The 17,231-nt window shown below is 50.4% G+C and overlaps 1 protein-coding gene across 1 annotated transcript in view; it reads left to right on the plus strand.

Annotated features, from left to right (window-relative positions):
- The window catches only part of RAB27B (RAB27B, member RAS oncogene family), a 43,657-nt gene that overhangs the window by 1,134 nt on the left and 25,292 nt on the right, over window positions 1-17,231 (plus strand). The window lies entirely within an intron of this gene.

Consider the following 17,231-nt stretch of genomic DNA (forward strand, 5'->3'; position numbering starts at 1 on the left):
CCGGCATCCCCCGCGGCATCTTAACCTCGACCCTCTCTTCTTGGGGGGCTCTTGCTAAACCTGCAGGAGCGGGAGTTATTTAAGTCTGTCTTTTTCTGCCAAATATAATTGAATTGGAAGGGGAACTGCGGAACTAGTGTCATTTTTTTCATTTAATTTCAAAAAATAAAGAGAATTGGACTGGGCTGTCGAGGTGGGTGATGGTTCCTCGGGCTTGTCGGTCACCGCTGCGGGAAGGCAGCATGCAGACCTCGCCGCTTTTAACCCAAGCCTGGAAAGTTTGTGTTTCTCCTCAAAAGAACTAAGTTTTTCTATAAAGCAGCAGAAAGCAAACCTTGGCTTCACACCTCCGAGCAGAGGCAGTGAGTCGGTCACCTGTAATTACACACACAACTGTATCTCCAGCCCCAGGGGAGCCCCATGAATTTTACTTAGGAAACCATTCAGAGAGGCAAAACTTCTCTATTAATGATAAAAAGGGATAAGGGTTATTAATTTGGAGTAATTAAAGTCATTTGAGGAGCACAACTCGGTTTATTTGGACTTCAGGCCAACAAATTTCATGTAAATGTATCAGCTGATTGCAAAAACGCCAGCGCTGGGTCGGTGCTGGAGCACGCTTCCACTACGTTGGGGTTTTTTTCAATAGCAAAAAAAAAAAAAAAAAGCAGGTTTTACGCCCCAAGCCCCGTGTTCCCAGAGTTTTCCATTTCCCCCGTGGCTCTGCCGACGGGGCGCTGGGCGAGGCGGTCGGTGTCGCTGCTGGCCGGGGCTGGGTGCTGCACAAGCGGGGTTTGTCGCGCCTGCGCCGTGAATACCCGCACCGTCGCTCTCCCTGTCCCCGTATTTATTTAATGGGCAGGCACCGAGACGCGCACGGCTCCTGGCTCTCCGTGCAGGTGCGACCCGGCTTATTGGTGCTGGCTTTGTGCCCCGGTAGCGGGGTCGGACCCTGCTCTGGCCCCTCACCTGAGCCTCTGGGCTGCACGTGCGGTGGGGTACCTGTGCGGGGGGGAGCCCTGCAGCCCAAAATTAAACTTGATCTTTGCAGAGCCAAGGGCTCTCTAGTACTCCTGAGGCCCAGGAGAACCACCCGAACCTCCCCAGAAGCTTTAAATATATATATATATATATATATATATATATATATATATATATCTCCATTTTCATGAGCGGAAGCGAATGTCCCCATGGGGTGTCAAGCAGCCGCAGCGGGAAGGGGCACCCGAACCTGCGCAGGTCCCCGGTCTGTGCCACCCCTTCAGCATCTCCTGCCAGGTGCCAGCCCCGAGTGCCTGGGGCAGCAGGAAGCCGCCGCCTGCCCAGCTCGGTCTCCGCTGGAATAATTTAAGGCTCATCGTTTCCTTCTTCCTGCCTCCCATGGGTGATGCCACCCAGGGCGAGCCGGGCTGCAGCTGGGAGGGCTCCGAGGGCACCCGGCAGCTTTCCAAGAGCCTCGATAATATTTTGTAGCCAAGCACTGACTGAGCTGGCCAGGATGCACGCATCTGGCTACAGGTTGGGGAAGAGTGGCTGGAAAGCTGCCCGGCAGAGAAGGACCTGGGGGTGTTGGTCGACAACCGCCTGAATATGAGCCAGCAGTGGGCCCAGGTGGCCAAGAAGGCCAATGGCATCCTGGCTTGTGTCAGAAGTCGTGTGGCCAGCAGGAGCAGGGCAGTGACCGTGCCCCTGGACTGGGCACTGGTGAGGCCGCACCTCGAATGCTGTGTTCAGTGCTGTAGCGTTGCATGGGGTTGCTGTGGCCCAAGTGCAGGACCCAGCACTTGGCCTTGTTGAACCCCATACAATTGGCCTGGGCCCATGGATCCAGCCTGTCCAGGTCCCTCTGCAGAGCCTTCCTCCCCTCCAGCACATCAACACTCCCACCCAACTTGGTGTCATCTGCAAACTGACTGAGGGTGCACTCGATCCCCTCGTCCAGATCATTGATAAAGATGTTAAACAGGACTGGCCCCAGCACAGAGCACATTTGCAGTGGGAGTTTTCTGGATCGTATGGCGTTTCAAGGTGTGAATCATTTCAAGGACCATCTAAATAGGATGTTCCTAACAGGACATCAAAACGATGTGACCGTATAACACAGCTGCGAGGTGCTAAGTGATCCTGTCCGTATATTGAAGCACCTCAGCCCAAAGGGACTGCGTGTCTGCTTGAACTTAGGTCTAAACTCAAGTATTTGCTGCGTGGCATCTAAATGCTGCTGGGAACACCACGAGCCCGTGCAGCCCCGCGGCCAGCCTCGGTCCTCGCTTCTGCCCGTGCAATTCAAATGCGGCTTTAGCGCGGCGCCGAGTTCGGCTGTGGAGTGGACGGGCACAGCGAGAGGGGACAGCCCGGCGTGCAAGCTCTGCAAAGGCACCCAGCCGGCCCCGCTGCTCCAAAAGGTGCTGTAGCAGCCAGTGCATCTCTAAAAACGCCTGAGTTAATATTTACGTAGCTCTGGTTTGCACTGGGGACTTGCATTGGTGTCGACGATAGCAGGCAATGACGCTGCCGAGAGCATGGTCTCCTCTGGAAACGCTGCTCTTTGGTTTGTGATTGAGTGTGAAACTCAGCCTTGTCGCTGCTGCTACGGGCGATCCAGCTCTGAGCTCGGGTCCCTGAGCAGTCTTTGCTTGAGGTGCTCAAAGGACGCATCTCGCTACCGTTGCTTACGAGGGTGTTTCCAACAGCACATTTCACGCTGTAGTTTAACTAAATCACGATGCAAATGCAAATCAGATTAGCGAGGATCCAATCTGTAAGGGCTCAGATTAAAAATAACGCACGATCACGCCAAAATACACAAAAAGAGATTTAAGCAAGTTCTGGGAAACGCGACACCGGTTCCCCAAATATTTAGTGACAGCCAAGGTGTGGGTCGGGAGTTTCTTTTTTGCTCCTGCATTTGAGAAGCAGCGGGTCTGGCCGCTCGCAGCCCTTGCCCCGTGCTTCTGCACCAGCAGCACGTCCACCGTCTCGGGAGCAGCCGTCCCCTTGGGCTGTCGGGAGTAGTCATCTTCAGCCCGTGCATGGTTAAGTTGAAAATATCCGGGTATCCATCATTGCAGCGTAAATCCCGTTCAGTCGTTGCGGCAGCAACGAAGTTAACCTGCGCGTAAACGCAGCCGCAGCCGCCTCCTCTGCAAAAGCAGGCTGGCGCTTAGTTGCTAAGGCAACATTTTTCCCAAAGCTGGGATCTTCTGTGCAGCTTTGTAGCGCAGCTCCATCAGTACCGGTATTTGACAAACCGGGCTTGACCCGTGAAGAGCTCAGCTTTGCTTCCAGACCTCCTGCGGCCCCGAGCCCCGAGGCGCAAGGGAGGAGGGACCGCGTGTCACTGGGGTGGATGTCTCTAAGGGGGACCCGGGGGACCCCCCGCTCCCAGGGGGTGGCGGAGGTCGAGGGGGGACCCCGGCCCCCTCTCGGCGCTGTCTCCCGTGGGGCGGGCGCCTATGGAAGTGAGCGACCGTTCACGAGCCAGTTAGCAACGGCCGCTGGAATCAAAGACGCTGAATGGAGTTTTCTCATCTGGGTAAATGTATGGGTAATGGTCCCATCTGTAAAATTACTGTCTGGAATAATATAGGCAGACAGATATTGCATGTCAGAAAGCTAAATGGCAGATAAATACTCATTTGTCTAACACGATCGCTCCTATTGGGCTTTGTTTCCAAATGTCGAATAAGTTCGTCCCCAGCACTTTCCAGACAGAAACTCGGGGAAAGTAATAAAGGGATCTGGTCGGGGCCATCTATTCTGCTCTGCAGGCACTGAGTTTGCACTGGAGTAGGAGGGAGAAATTACTTACACCGTAAACGGATATTTGTCATTCTCGATAACGAATGCTCATTTACTTTGTAGATAAATCCCAAAGTTTTCTGGTTGTCAGACTATTACATACGGCTCTTCGTTCGCATGATGAACGGCTCTTCGTTCTCTCTGCTCCAGTACAATGCTCTTCCATCTGAAACTGGGCTGCAAATCCGTGATTTCTGTAACTGTCTTATAACAGTCAAAGCCTTTACGGCTACCTCTGCATCTGCTTTGTGCACACACCCCATTTGCGCACACGAGCGTGCCGGCATTGCGGGAGCTCTTTGTTGCAGCAGTAAATGCAAAATACCGCCATGCGAGTCGTCTCTCTCGAAGGCAACGAGCAGCAGGAGCTGCCTTTCTCCACGTGCCTGGCCTCCGTGGTGCGAGGTGGGGCGGCGAGGAGACATCCTCGTCTGAAACCTGCCGCAGACTTCGTTAGTGCTGTCCTGGCTTGACGGTTTTTCTGGTCTTCTGTAAGATGGGGGAGCAGGAACTCATACGGGTGCCATCAGGCTGACTCAGAGGATGCCGATCACTTGCCAGCTCCTAGATAGTAGATGCTAAAATGATCAATACTTTAAAAAAAACCCAACAGATACTAACCCTTTCTTTGGGGCAATTACATGAAGGCAGATGGTGTACAGTGAAAACGCAAAGGGATGCTGTTTGTACTTGAAATTGCTGTTGAAATAACGAGCACAGCCCGTTCTTCCCTCTGAGCCTGCCTCCCTTCACCGGGCGGATGGACCGGCCCAGGCGCCCTTCTTGCCGTCCCCGCACCACGTCTCCTTCCTGCCGCGTCGACCCGTCCTGATTAACGCATTTCATGATCCCCCGTGCTGCTGAGCGCCCGGGGCTCGCTCCCCTGCCTTGCCCAGGGTGCCGAGCACCCCCGGCCCGCCTTTGCCTTCAGGTGAAAACCCCACTTCAGAGCCACAGAGAAACGGTCGGTGCAGATCCGATTCCCCAGTTATACGTCTTCGGCCATACGTACGGCTTAGAGGGTTTCTCCTGGTATCTCAACGCTGCTGAAAGTAAATGGTTCTTCCAAATGAGCCTTCATTTAGGAAGAGAGGGCAAGTTGACCAGTCTGTGATCACTGGGGGCTTCCCACGCCAGCTCTTCTCATCTAAATTCAAGAATTACTTCATATCCACCGGTTTTGAGGATGGAAGTATTATATAGGAATAACTCCTGGAAGTGAAAAGTGTCAAGATCTGCCTGGAAGTTGCCCGTGGCTTGCGTTCTGTTCTGTCATGTTTTTTAACACGATTTTCAGTTATTTGTTATTTTTAGTTATTTGTTTTGGCGCTGACATCCCAGGGTCTAAAGCAATCCGGATGGCTTTCCTAAGAACTGGATTGCTGGTGAAGACTTTCCATTCAAGCTGCCCAGCATGTATTCTTCCAAATAGCCTATTTTGGCTAAAACTACTTTTAAATTTCACATATCTTGAAAAAAAAATTCCAGCCAAAGAGATCCTCAAACACTCCAGAGCTCAGCGCCGCAAAGCCCGAGCTGCTGGCCCCGCTCTGCACCGGCCCCGCGACACACGCGTCGGCTCCAGCAACCCGTGAGTGAAAAACGGGCATCACGGAGGGCTCATTTAGCAGAAAACAAAGATGCCAAGGTAAAAATTCATCAGACTCCAGAGAACTCGGAAAAAAGCCATTAAGTGCCTGCCACACAAGCACTGGGAGGATGGGCAATAAATAACAGGCGCTGATATTGCTCTGAGGACATTCCTGAGCATAAATTGGGTCCGGTTATTACTTAAACCCAACGGGAGGGTTGGTGAGGCTGGAAAGTGGAAATTGGGAGGTTTGAGTTGTTTAGCGAGGTGCGAGTGGGCGGAAGGAAAGGCAGGAGGGAGCTTTCTCTGCAGGTGGCACTGCCGCTGCCGTGCAAGCTGTCCAGAGAAGGGCAACGGAGCTGGGGAAGGGTCTGGAGCACAAGGCTGATGGGGAGCGGCTGAGGGCCCTGGGCTTGTTCAGCCTGGAGAAAAGGAGGCTGAGGGGAGACCTCCTCGCTCTCTACAACGACCTGAAAGGAGGCTGTCGAGAGGTGGGGTCGGTCTCTTCTCCCAGGTAACAAGCCATAGGACGAGAGGAAATGGCCTCCAGTTGCGCCAGGGGAGGTTTAGACTGGATATTGGGAAATTTTCCTTCACGGAAAGGGTTGTCCAGCACTGGAAGAGGCTGCCCAGGGCAGTGGTGGAGTCCCCATCCCTGGAGGTATTTAAAGGGCGTTTGGCTGAGGTGCTTAGGGACATGGTGTAGTGGTGGGCTTGGCAGTGTTAGGTTTATGGTTGGACTCGATGATCTTAAAGGTCTTTTCCAACCTATACCATTCTGGTATTCTGTGATTCTGTCCCGTGCTCCCGCAGCTCAAGCAGCTCTTGTTCATCTCGGGAGGAAAACCATCCACCTGAGAAGACGACGAGTGCTTTGCCCGACGCCCACCACCCAGCACGGCCCTCACATGGGGCCGGAGCATGGCTCCCAGCCAGAGCAGCCCCAGAGGAGTACAGGCACTGCCCGCCTGATGCCATCGTCAGCGCATCGGTATCCCCAAAGATAACGCGTATTTACAAAGCCTCGCACGGGCTGTTTGTGTCGTTGCATTCAGGCTGGGGCAAGAGCTTTGGCATTTGTGAGTCTCGGAAATGAGCAGTGAGAGCAAAGAGCATCGCATGGGGTTAACTTGGGAAACGTAGCTGATCTAAATGATGGCGTCAAACTTAATTGCGGAGCATCTTTCAATTATTGAGGCTGTTTGGTAATCTCCCCGCGCTACCTCGCATGCTTCCCCCGAGGAGCTGCCTGAGGAAATAGGTATAATTCACGGAATCAATCTTTCTTGCCTGATGTTCCCCCGGGGACCCGGTATTTCACAGGGCAGATATAACCTCTGCCGGCAGCCAGGCACCGAGCTGCGATGGCCAGGGCGGACGCGGGGAGCAGGCAACTGGGGGCCCGGATTGAGCGGGAAGGAGCGGGAGAGCCCAGGGCTGCCCGGGAGCCGAGGGGAGCAGGGGGGCACGCGTGGGGCTGCACCCCCCGGGCACCCCGCTTTGCCAGGGTGCGTCAGGCCTCTTGCGTGGATGGATGCTGCCGCTTTGAAGAAGACTTGGGCTCTTTGCACCATCTTCATACACCGTTTTCCCCTCAGCCTTACCCGGAATTTCTTCAGATATCTTTTGAATCAAGTAACTATGTTATAGACGATGTTTGTTATGGTAAAGATTGAGTGTTGCTGCTAGGGAAAGTCCCACGATATCTGAAAAAAAACAATTTATTGCAAATCGGTGGAGTGGCTGTTGAAAAGTGGTCCTGTAATGGAGTTCCCCGGCGAGCAGCCATGCCAACGCAGGTGCTGTAGCCGGTGACGTCCGGCATTTGCGCTCGCTCCTTTTGCACTGCAGCGTCCTCGGGGCACAGCCTCGCTGCCGTCTAGGCAGCATCCGAGATTGCCCCGTCCAGGCGCAGCCCTTCCCGGGGATGGCCCGTGCCTATATGGCAGCCCCGATTCCTCCCACTCCCATTCCAATCCTCCCTGCCCCGAGGCGTTGCGTTAACCACACATGCAGGCATTTGGCCGGCCCGGGGGCTCCTGTACCGTCACGGTGGTCCTGAGTCCCCAGCCGGAGCCCTCCACCTCCACCCTCCGATACCGCGATTAGAGAATAGCCCTCGAGTCGCGTAGAACGATCATAACGCTTCATCTGCTAGACGTTAGTGACATACTTTTGACAAATTGTTACCGTCTCTTCTCTGCTTCAAGGGCAGCATCACCAGTCCTGCCATTGCCGGCTTGCCTTGAGGATGCTTGAGCAGCTCAGCCTTTTCGTACTGCTCAGCACCTCTCCGCTGCAAGGCTTTGTTGCTTCTTTGATAGGTCTAAAATGGATAGATTAAACTGGAAACATCCAATAATGCTACAGAAACTGCAAAGTGTAGCTTACGGGGTTATACTGCTAATACAATACCTGAAACGCGTATCTGGATTTTCATGGGAACAAGGAGGAGCAGACGGCGAGGAGAACGCCAGGAAGAGAAGAGTCAGCACGAAACCAGTTCTGTTTCATTACAGTTAAATCACTTATTCTCACATGTGTAAAATTTAAAAATAACCCAGACGGTTCATCAGAGGCTGCAGACTATGCCGTCTGCTTAACGCCGCACCAAACAGCCTTCATCTCTTGCCTCTGCAAGCAGATGACTAGTGATAGGTGTAGGTGGTGGAACTGGAAAACTTGGTTTGAAACAACCACTTTTCTTCTAGACAACCCTATTATGTATGTTCCCTATTACACAGCTTTTAATTTAATGAGCTTCCGTATTCTTTTAGATAGAAATGCTAATCCCGGGTTGCATCCCCGGTCTGTTCTTTGCTGAGTACTCGAGATAGCATTTCACAAAGAACTTGGTGCCATTAGATCAATTATTAATTTCTTAATTTAGTGTGTGCCCTAAAATGTGTAAAAGATAATAACCCCTGCTTATACAAGAAGGTTTTGATGCTAACAATGTATTTCTGTATGATTATAATGTGGAGATTATTATTTAGGCTATTCCGCGGGTGAGAAACCCAAGTCGCATCCCGGCATCCCACGGTGCCTGGCACTGTGCAGGTGCAGATTAGCCCTGAAAGAGTCCTTGAATTTGCCGAACTATTCTCTCTCCAGAAGTTTTCTACTATTTTAATGTTATCGGTGAACCATTCTACGATTCTAAGTGTCTTTCTCTTTTCAGCTACGAAATCAGAATTTTTCCCGCTTTAATACATTTACTAAAATGACTACATTACGCAATAAGGTAGCGTTGCACAACTGGGTGAGCAACATGAGGAATTCTTAATAACTTGGCATTTTTAATAACCCTTTTTAGCTTGCTGAAGGAACCGCACAGGGCAGTTCGGTTGCAGTCTGCTCTGAGGCTCAGGTGACAAAGACGAGATGAGATGTATCGTTCCCTTGACTGGGTGAATCCAATCTGTTCAGCTCAGTGTTTCCTTGGGGGAACGGATTGCTTCATTACTTTCTGCTTCCTTCCACCAGACTGGTTTTTCTCAGTTATCCTTCATGGTCCCTTAGAAATAGTCCATGGACTCCCAGGTCAGCGATTACAAACCGGTGCTGAGCTGCGCTGAAGATGGAGGACGCAGAGGTACCTAATGACCTGGAGGTTTAGGATTTGCCGCAGCTCACAAGACATCAAAAGACAGCTTTCAACGAGGACGCAAAGGTCTTAATCAGTGACGTGGACTTTTTCCCGTTCCCATTTTGTGGGGAGTCGCCTGGACTGGGCTGAGACACCTAGAATAGTCCTTTCTGGCATCTCCACGTTGCAACAGAGGTCGAAAAATTGAAACAGGTTCAGCTCAGCAGAGGAAGGGTCTGTGATAAGGAAACCCGGCCTCAGCTTCTCCAGGGGAGGGGTGAGATGACGTCCACCTAGTTTTACATTTTTCTCCTTTGACAATCTGTGCCTCCCAACATCTTGGCCCGCCTTACAGCAGTGAACTGGTTCAGCGAAACCAAACGACAGAGCAACCTCCACCAGGTTTCTTCCTCCTCAGCTTCGCCTGAAGGCTTAGGAGAGCGTTTAGTGCAACAAAATAATTCAGCTGACCACCAAAAATCGCTTACGGCGACCAAGGGGAGAAGCTGTCAGAGCCATCAATGCCCGTGCCATGGCTGCATGGGGAAGGCTGCTGCGACAGCCACCCTGGTTGCTCCTACGGGGCGATGCCAGCGGTGCTGCATACAGCAGGGACGAGTGCCCATGTCCCTGTGCAGTGACGTGGCCGTGGTCCCCAGGGATGCTTCCTACCCTGGCCAGCCCCCAACCCACCTTATTGCTGCCTGGTTTGATTCGTAGATCATGTTTTCTAACAGAGGTGCTGACCAGCCCTGCAGCGAGCTTACCTCTTCTGATAATATTCGGGGGGGTTTTAACTATTTGTCAGGGACCTTTTCCGTAGTCTATGGAAAAACATGGTTCTGACTTGCCGGCTGACTGCTGGCACGCTCCTGTGCGCTGTCTCTTGAAAGTGGGAAATACAGGTTTAAAAATACTTCTAGCAGCAGGCAGTATGGAAATCAGATTTCCCAAATCCTCTGTGAACGCCCAGAGAATTCCATAAGATTTCCTCACCAGCTGTCTTTAAAAAAAGGGAACAAACCCCGAACCCCAAGAGATCGCCTTGGCTGAGCTGCCAGGAGCAGTAGGTTCGGGGCTGTTAATCACAACGGGAAAGCGTCTCTTGCTAAGCCTCACTAAGGCACCGAATTACCTCCGTGGGGCTTGCAATGTGTCCCAGCCCTCGGTGTTTCCCCGCTGCCTGTGTCTGGAGAGCTCGGTGCTGCTTCTTTGCAATGGTTTTTCGCAGCGTGCTGGGTTTATAGGTCCGGCTGGAAGGAATAAGGAGCGTGCCCTACAACCCCGCTCCCAGCAGGGGCTGCTGCCCAGGAGAAGAGAATTTAAAGTCCTCGCCTCCCCCCCGAACACGCAATGGGGAACCAGAGGCATCTTGCTGCTCTGCCTCATGGGGCTACTTAGGTAGGAAGAAGTGGCCGTGCTCGTGCCACAATTCAGTTGCTTAGTCCATTATATGTGGATAATTTCGACACTGGAATAATTTTTCTAAGACTTCTAGATAAATACCTTATTAGGGCAAATGGGACAGAGTGGGGGTTTTTTCAGCACGATATCGGACCAGGCTCTGCTGTTGCCCGCGCGCCATCGGCAGCGGTCCAGCAAACACAAATAACGATCCTCCTTATTCCAGCGGAAGGCTAACGAGCAGGGTACACGATTACATGGCAAACGAGTTTAAATCCACTCGTTCGCACTTGCACACCGTGGTGGGCGCTACCTTTTGGTTCCTAATGATGTCTCCTCCCGCCGCTCAGCCGGCACAGCTCCCAGGCAACGTGAGGAGGACATTCAACGACAATAGCTGGCTCCGTCCCACTGGGATGAAAATGTCTCAGTCAAAGTAAGGAAGAAATATCCTCCTGTCTAAAAGGGCTTTTAAAACTCTTCACAGCCAGGTCCTGGAGTTATTCAGGGATATTAGCGCTTGCTGGAAAGGAGGATGGCAGAAATGTGCATTAATGGTCCGTTCTAGCTGAAAGACCAACAGAGGACAGATGGGTGTTTGTGATGTTTTCGGACACACTTCATCCTCTACTGGTAACGTACAGTGGGGAGGCCGGACAACGTGGGCTCTCCAGGGCCATCAGCTCCCACCCCTGCCGCCGCAGGGCCACCGCTCACCGCGTCCCACTGAAGGCAAAGGCGTGGGTCCCCCATTCCGGGTGGGCACCCTCGACCTCGCCTTCCCTTTTGTGTCTGCATTGGACAGAAGAGGATTTTTTTTTAAGCTGATATTCTCTATTCAACGTGGTCTCCAGCTTGTTTCATCAGTTACTTAGTCAGTGAAATGTATTTTGTTTTGTGGCCTGCCAATTACCAGTTCTGCTCTGAATATTCCATATTCAAGAATTTAGTCCAGATCACATGCTAGAGCTTCTGTTCCTCAAAATTAATTATCTTTGGGTAAGTTACACAAAGTCATGTACTTTAAATTACCCAAAGGCAATTAATTTTGAGTGGCAACTTGTCACAATTCAACACAGAATTCAAAATTCGCAGGTAGTCAGTATTTCGAGTGTTTGAGCTTTGCATTTCTTTCCCGTGAACATTTATGTGGCTCCTTAATGACTGCAAATAGTGAAGCAAAGTTATAAAAAAAAAGGAGAGAGTTGAAACTTCCATTTAAAAATTAATATTAAAGACTCTTTTCTTGTTCATAGTCATCTCAAGACACTACCTTTTATTTTAAGAAAAACTATCTGCGTAATTCTCTTCTCGTAAGGTATAACACTGAGAATTAGATCCTCAAAGCAAAAGAGAAAGAAAAAGAAACTTTTACTGGTTAAAATTGGTGCGTGCGAAACAGCGAAGACATCAGAGACAAGAAGAATATTGTGCGTCTATAGCTACGTGTTCTTGCAGAAAGGAGGCTTACGCTGCCCGAGCGAGCCTTTCACCACTCATCGAGATTATAAAATCTTGATGGATTGTTTCCATGGAAAATAAAAGATATTGGCTTTCTAAAGAGAACAGGATCGCCCCCTGTAAAGCCTTGCATGCTGTTTGTGCTCCAGGCACTGGCAGTGAAAACACCGATACACGAGACCTGCAAACAAAAAAAAAAACAAAAAGAGGAGGAAGACAGAGAAATAGGAAATAACTAATAAAAGGCTTGGACAGATTCTAAAATCTTTTCAAGTGGGTTTCAACCGACAATCACAGAGTATTTCAAGGTTTATATGCCCCAGCTGCTACCCAAGAGCAGACACCGTCGGAGGCTCGGTGCCCTTGCTGCTCTGCTCACGGGGAATGAACCCCTGCGAGTGCTCTCGGAACAGCGTCACGCCAAGGGAAAACCAGCAAGATTTGCAGAGCGGGGGGATATTTTGTTTACCTACAAAATCGAGGCCAAACGGTTTGTGCTGTGCTCCTGAGATGAGGAAACCATTCCAGCTGCAACAGCGGAGGGACCTCGGATAGCCAGGAAAACGCAGAATACGAAACACAACCACGGCAGAGCCTGGGGAACGATGTGAAAAAGCCCGATTGCCTCCCGTTCGTGTCCTTTGCATAACAGTGCATACGGTTAGAGGGGAATAACTAAATACCCTAGGGAGAATCTTGAGCAGGCTGCGATGATTACACCTAGAGCACAGTCAGGGTGACGATCGGCCACGCGCCGGGCCCACCGGCAGCCCCAGCACGGCATGCACGGCACGTCTCCCACGCTTGACGGAGCGCTGAGCAGCTCTTCAAGCTCATTTGGATGCCCGGGCCAGCCGCCCCCCTGGACAGCAGCATCTCCGCACACGAGCGGCTCTGCAGAAGCCACCCGGGACCCAACTGGGTCAACGCCGAGCAGGAGCTAACAAGGCTTGATGAGTCTGATTTGAATTTGCGCCGCTGATTGCCTCTGCGGTGAATCTTTATTTCGCCTCATACGCTTCCATTTAAATGTGAAGAGCCACTTCTCGTCAAAGGTGTGGAGCACTCAGGCCACGTTTGTTCCTTCTGGGCTAAATCACCTGTCCTTTCTCCAACTAGGTATGAAGCGCTTGTGAAGCACCTACGGCATGCGTGTCCTCCTGTATTTCTGTGGCCCCTCTTGCTCGAATATGGGGGAGCGATTCAGTTGCCCGAGCTCAGGCTGCAGCTGTGGTTTAGACCCCATCGGGTTTTGCATCTTGCCCCCACGTGCTGCTTCAGCAGACAGGTCACCCCGGCCGTCCCCGCCAGCCCAAGGCCATTTCCCAGGCAATGCCGTCCTGCCCACCGGGGGCCATCGCACAGCCCTTGGCTCCAGCTTCCCGCTTGGCTCAAGCTTTCATTTTATTCTTCCCAGGCAGAGTTTCTAAAGAGAAAGGGGCAGGGCGGGGAGCAAGAGGTGCCTGCGAGGAGCGACCAGGTGCCCACCGCACCTCCCCGCCAGCACCCACGCACCTCCGACCACACGCTGCCTCTGCAGGGTTTAATTAGCCGGCGTGCATCCGGAAGCTTTTCTCAGTGGGTCGTAATTTTATGGAAATCTTGTTAGATTAATTTTTAGCGGGGATAAAGCACTCCTCGTTGTCGTCACTCCACACTATTTTCCAGGGCCCGGCAAATCAGGCTCGCTCAGCACATTAAGGAGCACTCTGTTTCCAGGTTTTACAGATTAATTTCATTCAGAGCTTTTTAGCCCTCGCTATGCTGCATGTAATAAGAGCCACTTTTGGTGCAAAGAAAGATTTTTTTATGTGATTCCTAGCTAAAATGTCTTCCGTTTGATATTCTGGATGGCGGACGTATGAGCATATGGAAATACTTCAAGGAGCTGATGGCTTGCACAAAGCTACATCGGGAGGTTCGTTGGTGGTGACAGTTGGCTCAGATAGATTGTATAGGATGTGCTGCCACATCCCTAAATTACCCCTGTCCTCTGCCTCTGTGACGGACTCACGAAGTCACCCTCATCGAATCACTCCTGTGGACTTGCAAGATGGGCAGAAGAGATCTCTACAGCCACCTTGGCTGGTAGTTCGGGGCGTAGACCTGATCTACCTGATCATCAGAACTTCTTCATCCGGGCAGATACGTTTTGTGTGAACTACAGCAAACAATTTTGAGCTATTGGTTCAGAAAACGGGGGCTTTCGCCTATATTTCTGCCATTCCGCCGGCTCGCTTTTTAATTGAATTATCCCGTTCTTCTCAGTGCATAGGTCAATCAGGAGCTGGTGGAAGGCCAGGACTTACGTAAAGTTGATAAGGGGGATTCAGGCCGGAATGTGGAATGTCCAATTAAAACGATTGTCCTTGGGAAGTGAAACACATCCTGGAGAAGTATGTAAGCTAATTAAGATGTTTTGGGAACAATCTGGAGCTACTAGTAGCGGTGTGATAAGAAGCACCCTCACGCGAACTGTCCTCATGATAATACTAAAAGTCCCACCCCTCGAGCTGGAGACCCCGGCCCAAGCGGAGACCCCTCACCTTTGGGCATGCGCAGAATATTAAAGTAATACTGTAGCTTTAAGAATAAAATGGGAAAATGTAGACCAATAGAAAACTGATTGATATCATTTCTTATGCATATGTATAACTGGACTGTATAAATACTGCACCTGTATGAACGAGGGGGTGCTAGCTTTGTGGAGCTAGCACCTAGCACCCGGGCTTGCGCAAAGCTTGAAAATAAACCGATATCTCGGCTCGGTGCGCGTATCGGGTGTTGCACACCGGGTAACAAACTCCGTTTGCGAGACAACACTAGAGGCTTCTTTTCCTCCCTTTTTCCAGCAGAGATTCTGGCAATGATATTTGCACCGCTTCCTCCTGCTGCAGAAGTGTACATCACCGTGTCCGTTGCTGGGGTAAACCCTGCTCTGCCCTCTTGTCTCTCCTGTAGCCCCGCGGGTCGGTCGCTGCCTCACCGCCCAGGCTGGCAGAGCAGCGGGGACCCGAGCGCGGGCCAGGCTCTGCCTTCCCCGTCATCCCGGGAAACCCACCCTGCAAGCGAGCAGCTTCCTTTCCCGTGTTGCGAGTTGACTCGGTACACGAATCAACAGAAAATCCTGCAGTTATGACACCGACCGGTGCCTCGGGAGACCACAGCTACCATGGCGGGAGAGGGGGAACGGCACAAAGCTGGGTGTTTTCCTTCAGCCTGTTTTTCTGAGTTTCTAAAAGTAATTCCACAGAGTTTTAAAGCAAATCCGCAGCTAGCTCTGCTGAAACGCAGGAGTAGCTTGCTCAAAAGAGATGCAGTTTAGGCCTGCATGTAATATTTTTCTGTTGTGTTTTGTTCTGGTTTTGTAACGTTGCCGGAGATAACATGAAAATGTCCAGAGAAAACTTAGGGAAGAGGAACCCACGCAGACACAGCGTGATAAGCTGTTATAAATCAGCTCAAATGAAGTTAAGATAACGAGACAAGTCTGTTCAAATCAGAGCATTTTTTCCTATCACAACAGCCCCAGGTACCGAAAAGGAACATTATTATTTTTCCAACTGGCCAGCACTTACTAATTGCTGCTTCTGCAGCAAGTGAGAGTCACGGGAGACCACGTCAAAATCAAGGAACTGATGACGTTTGACGTAGGCTTTATTCTACAGCTTTCTCCGCCATGAATAAATAAATGCAGATGCACACGATTATTTAGGTGCTGCTACTCGGCGTTTGCAACATCAAAGTGATCCTGGTTTGTTTATGAATGGTTGGGCACATCAAATATTTAAAGCATTGTAACGCAGGGAATTAGGAAAAATGGGTGCATTTTGAAGTTAAATAACAGATCTGATTTTAAAGAGTGAGGCAAATTCCTTGCAACTGCAGATTGAATTTTTGACTGGGCAGAAACGATCAGGGTCATTATCTGCTGGCCTTGACAACGTTCTTTTTTCAGGAAAATAACATTTTCTGGGTCTGAAAAAAATCTGGGGCGACCTTCTAGATGAAAAATGTCTTTTAATCCAAAAACTTTGTTGCAATAAACAACTAAATAATCAGGGCTTTTCTTTTTAACATCATTTTGGGCAGAAGAGGAGATTGGTTTCTGACCAACCTTGTTCATTCCTCTTATTCTTAACTAATTAGCCCCTGGCTATCGAATCATGGTGCAGAAAACATGAGGATATCCTGCTGAATTATTATTGTTTAGGAAACATATAATGGATTAAATACCCTATCGGCATGAATTGATGGAGTGTTGTTGGGCTCAGCGGAGCTAAGCTCAACTGACAAGCAGCAAGAGGTGAGCTCTGTCTCTATGTAGGAGTGCAGACATAAACTAGGCTAGACCAGACTAGACGGGACTAGAAGATTTCAGTTTGAAGGGACCTACAACAATCATCTAGCCCAGCATCCAGCGAGCACATGAACCAGAGGAAGGGGTGACAGGAGCTCCCGGGGACCTGAACCATTCGTGGATGCCTAGCACAACGGGGAGAGGATGTGGGTGGCAGAGGAATGGAGGAGGAAGAGGAGAAAGCAGGACAGACATATAAGACTTAAATACATCTGCAACACGTGCAACACATATAAGACTTAAATAAATCTGCAACACGTGCCTTATCTAATTAACTTGTCGGCCTTATGTAATTAAGGCAACTGTTCGCTCCAGATTCACCTTGGTCTTGTATCTAGTTTCTATGTTTTAATCTAAATAAGCCTTTTACAAATGCCTTATACTACTGCTTGTGAGCTTAGGCTGGGTGAGTTTATTTTGCATAGAGGACCAAGAAACATGCTCGATACTATTTAAAACGTATAGAAAGTTTCCCCTCAGAGAAGCACTTTGGTCAAGGACAGGATGAGCAAGAATATGAAATATGCTAGCAACACTGTCATTACTCAGTTCAGACATCCCCGCGTCTGGTTGCTTTCATGAAGTATCACTAATTGCTGCCAACAGCCCTTCGGAGGGCCACTGGGCAGTCTTACGTGTGCTAAGGCTCCCCATGACAGGTCACGTATTTGGCACGTCGCATGCCCCAGCGACAGAAATCCTACCTGATGCGTGTGACTTGTTAGGCCACCGTAAGAGAGCAGCGTGCCCCAGTCCTTACAGACCCACGCTGAGTGAGATAAGCAAGGCTAAAGCAGATCGAGGGCATTTGCATGAGAAGTTTGTAGAGGTTTAATGAGGTTGAATAGACATTAATTTAGCTTGCATTGGTGAGATGAAAAATGATGCTATTAATACTTTGTGAAAAACCACAACCGAGCCACAAGAACTGGTTTAAGACAGCTTACTTAAAGGCACACACCAGTTCTGGTAAACACAGTTACAATGATCCCCCCCCCCCAAGTAGAGCAGGCCTTAAAGACAAA

Source organism: Mycteria americana (assembly GCF_035582795.1).
Source record: "Mycteria americana isolate JAX WOST 10 ecotype Jacksonville Zoo and Gardens chromosome Z unlocalized genomic scaffold, USCA_MyAme_1.0 Scaffold_30, whole genome shotgun sequence".
Classification (NCBI taxonomy): Eukaryota; Metazoa; Chordata; class Aves; order Ciconiiformes; family Ciconiidae; genus Mycteria; species Mycteria americana.